This window comes from Homarus americanus, unplaced genomic scaffold (genome assembly GCF_018991925.1).
Source record: "Homarus americanus isolate GMGI-L3 unplaced genomic scaffold, GMGI_Hamer_2.0 scaffold18284, whole genome shotgun sequence".
Lineage (NCBI taxonomy): Eukaryota > Metazoa > Arthropoda > Malacostraca > Decapoda > Nephropidae > Homarus > Homarus americanus.
In genome coordinates this window covers 208678-212907 of record NW_024753869.1, presented here as the reverse complement: position 1 = coordinate 212907, position 4230 = coordinate 208678, and positions in this window count along the sequence as shown.

Below are 4230 nucleotides of genomic sequence, written 5' to 3'. Positions count from 1 at the left end.
GGTGGTTGTTAGTGAGATTGGGTGGTTGTTAGTGTGAGGATTCGTGGCTGATTGAAAGATTAGGTACATTTTAAAGATTGTGGTTGTTAGTGATTGGGTGGTTGTTAGTGAGATTGGGTGGTTGTTACAGTAGATTGGGTGTCGTTATGAGATTAAAATGTTAGTGAGATTGGGGTGGTTGATAGAGATTGTGGTTGTTAAGGAGATTGGGTGGTTGTTAGTGAGATTGCAGTTGATTTGGAGAGATTAGTGTGAAGAAGGGGAGGTTGTGTTGTCAGTAGTGATAGAGGATAGGTTGTGTTGTCAGCAGTGATAGAGGATAGGTTGTGCTGTCAGCAGTGATAGAGGATACAGGAAGTGTCAGCAGATAGAGTGAGGGTTGTGCTAAGGTTGTGCAGTGATAGAGGTGATAGGTTGTGTTGTCAGCAGGATAGAGGATAGGGTTGTGTTGTCAGCAGATAGAGGATAGGGTTGTGTTGTCAGCAGTGATAGAGGATAGGTTAAAGTTGTCGGTGAAGGGAAATCAGTCTAGTAAGAGCAACAAAAATATTGAAAACTCGATAGTTCTAAAATATCCCGGAAAATAAAGTTGTATATCGACTAAAAAATATGACACTGGTCTTGTTTTTTTTTTCTTTTTAGTATTTTTTTGGAATTGAGAGAAAGAAGAGAATTAGGGGTGGGGGGTGTTTATTTTATCGTGTTCCATGACAATTCATTTTAAAATCATCTCCCTAGTGAAGGATGCCTTGGTTTAGAGGCAATACAGCACTCGTCTACTGATCTAACAGCCACCGAGTTGTGTGTCAAGCGAGTGAGTGAGGCACCCCTAGTCGACCCAGTTGGCAGCTAGGGGAATGCTGTGCCCGGCAATGTAATAATGTTTTCTTGTGGAAGGGAAGAAGAAGAACACGTGAGAAAGAAGAAGACGATGATGTTTAGAGAAAGAAGGGAGAAGGAGGAGACCTTACTACTGTTTGGTGTTCCTTCCTTTATCACTCTTGTTGATTTTCATTTTCTTCTTTCCCATTATCTCTTTTTATCCATCATTCCTTCTTCCAGTCGATCCATATCTGTTCTCTCTATCTCATCTTTCTTTCGATTTGTAAGTTTTTATTTTATTTTTTTTTCTCATTATATGCTTCACTCTGACACACACACACACACACACACACACACACTGTTGCTTTATTATGCATTCTTAATATCTACCATAGTTAATGTCAATCAAATTCTTCATATTATCCTCCATGTTTGAGTTAGCATTTTCTTCTCTAATACTCATACGACTCCTTATTCACGTTCCTTAATGACCTCACCAAACAATCTTCTCATTGACACTGAATTAATATATTTCTTTTATTTCTTGAGTCTAAACATTTATCTTTTTTCTGTATATTGTTTTTGTTTTCGTCATTGTGTTTGCTACTACGAGTATATACCTGTATCAACCCTGTCCTGTTTTTGTTTATTATTCAACATTTGTCTTGTGTGTGTGTGTGTGTGTGTGTGTGTGTGTATGTGTGTGTGTGTGTGTGTGTGTGCGCGTCACGTTCCATGTTCCTGTGTACTTGACTTTTATATTGTTTTTTTTCCTTCCTTCATACAAGAGCCTCTCCTCACTCTCTTCCTCTCTCTCTCTCTCTTCTTGTTGTACTCAGTCTGTTGTACTCAAGTCAACGTTTCTCTTCCCGTTGTACTCGCTTTGTTATACTCATGTCATCTTCTCTTCTCGTTGTACTCTGTTGTACTCTAGTCATCGTCTCTCTTTTCATTGTACTCTGCTGTACTCTAGTCATCGTCTCTCTTCTCATTGTACTCACGCTGCTGTACTCACGTCATCGTTTTCCAAATTCTGCATTACTCTGCCTTACATTATACACTCCGTCATATAGTACAATACAACACAGCCTCTTGTCGTGAATACATCCCTTGTGTCACCCTTATTATCTGATTCGTAATAATGTATCCCACCTTACACTCCTGCCTCCTACGCTTGGCACTCCCCTGGCACTGTACTGACACACACACCCACACACACACACACACACACACACACACACACACACACACACACACACACACACACTCCACGTAAATGAAAAATGAATAAAATATGAATAAAAATGAACGAATGGCCGAGAGATGACGAAAACAAAAATATTGTGGAATAGTTTGTATTTCACTGGACGAGGTAAAGAATAGAGAGGTGAAAAGGATATGTGAAGAGGGAAGAGAGAGTCATTAAAAACTGACATGAATGAGAGAGTATTGACACGATACGACCATGTTCAACATGTGGAGGAGGGAGGGAAGGAGGGCGAGAGGGAGGGCGAATGAGAAGGAGGGAGAGAGAGTGGACGAGAGGGAGGTAGGGCTGGCGAACGAGAGGAAGGAAGGGAAGGAGAGAGAGTGGGCAAGAGAGGGGGAGAGAGGGCGGGCTGGCGAACGAGAGGAAGGGAGAGAAGGAGAGAGAGAGTGGATGAGGAAAGGGAAGGAGGGAGAGAGTGGACAAGAGAGGAAGGGAGAGAAGGAGAGAGAGAGAGAGAGAGAGTGGATGAGAAGGAAGGAGAGGGAGCGTGGACGAGAGGGAGAAAGAGAGGGATTGAAGGATTTTACAACAGTACAAGTGCTTTAAGTCACAAAAGAGAAAGCCGTAAACCACACTGACGATGAATGACTTCTCAGGGACGAGCTGCCGAGAGCGAGAGATGCGCTGGAAAGACCACGCAGCAGATGTCCAGAGGAGGCGTGAGTGAGTGAGTGAGTGAGTGAGAGTATGTGTGAGTTTGAGTTAGTGTGTGCGGGAGTGTGAGTGATTTAGTGAGTAAGTGAGTGTGTTGCCAGCCTCGGTAAATATCTATACACCACAATATAATATTTATCACACGTAACTAAAGAATAATAATGTTGTTCTGTTGCGGTGGGCGAGATGCTAGTGGATATTACTATAACAGTATTTTAACCTAAACTAACCTAACCTAACCTAACCTAACCTAACCTAACCTAACCTAACCATACCATAACAGTATTTTAACCTAACCTAACCTAACCATAACAGTATTTTAATGTATCATCACAGCTAAGCTAACCTAACCTATCCTAAATATAATAATAATGATAATAACTGGTCTTCCTCTCAATAGTACTTTGTAAAATAATGATAAAAATAACTCTTGTGATGCTCTAAAAAAAATATTCGCTTTGTGTTTCCCTGGTATACCTATATGACGCTGTAGTTCTGGCTTTGATTTTTATATTATGACATCAAAGCAAAACTGACTGTGCCTAGATTGCATTATTTTTTGGTTTGTAATATTTGTACAAAGTGAGTTGGAATCTTTCATTCAGAACCCATCGAGGACTGTGGGTATATGAAGTAAATATTGAGCATAGTTTGTATATTTTTATCTTTGTTTGTTTAAAGTCTGATTATTGAACTGTTTGTGTGTTTGTGTGTGTGTGGAGGAGGTTGTTGTTCTTGTTGTTGTGTGATAGAACGGTGTATCTTATTGCTGGTGTGGTTGTTGTTATTGTTATCTGCTAAAACTGTCTTGATGGTAGTTAGCTCGATAAATGTTTTTTGTTGTTGTTGTTATTTAATCAAACTATAACCAAACATAAAGTTGTTCATCAAAATTCCTTTAGTAATCGATTATGATGTAAATATTTGGGTCTAAAAGTTACAAAGGAATTAATAAAGAAAATGATAATAAATTCGTGGCAATATTTGTTGATCTTCGTGTCCGTGGATGTGTCAGGCCATGATAGCTTATACTGGAGTAGGTCACTGTGGTCTAGTCTCTAGCAGGTTGACGCCTCGGTACTAAGGCTCGGTAATAAGGATCACTTGGACGAGGTACCGATGGAGGCTGGTACTTCACTCATAGCTTCCAGAATTTAGTACTGACAACGAAAATATCATCCTCTAGTTTTTTAAGTGATGGCGAATGTTTTTCAGTCTCATATTTTTGTAACTATTGATCGCAGGATACGTTTATTAAACCACATTAGGGTGGTGGTGGGTAGTGTGTTATGACATGGTGTGTGAGGGGGTGTGTGAGGGGAGGGGGTGTGTGAGGGGAAGGGTGGAAGTGAGGGGAGGAGTGTGTGGGGAGGTGGGGTGTGTGGGGAGGGTGTGTGGGGGAGGGAGTGTGTGTGAGGGGAGGGGTGTGTGAGGGGAGGGGTGGGTGAGGAGGGAATGTGTGGGGGGGGTGGGGTGTGTGGGGG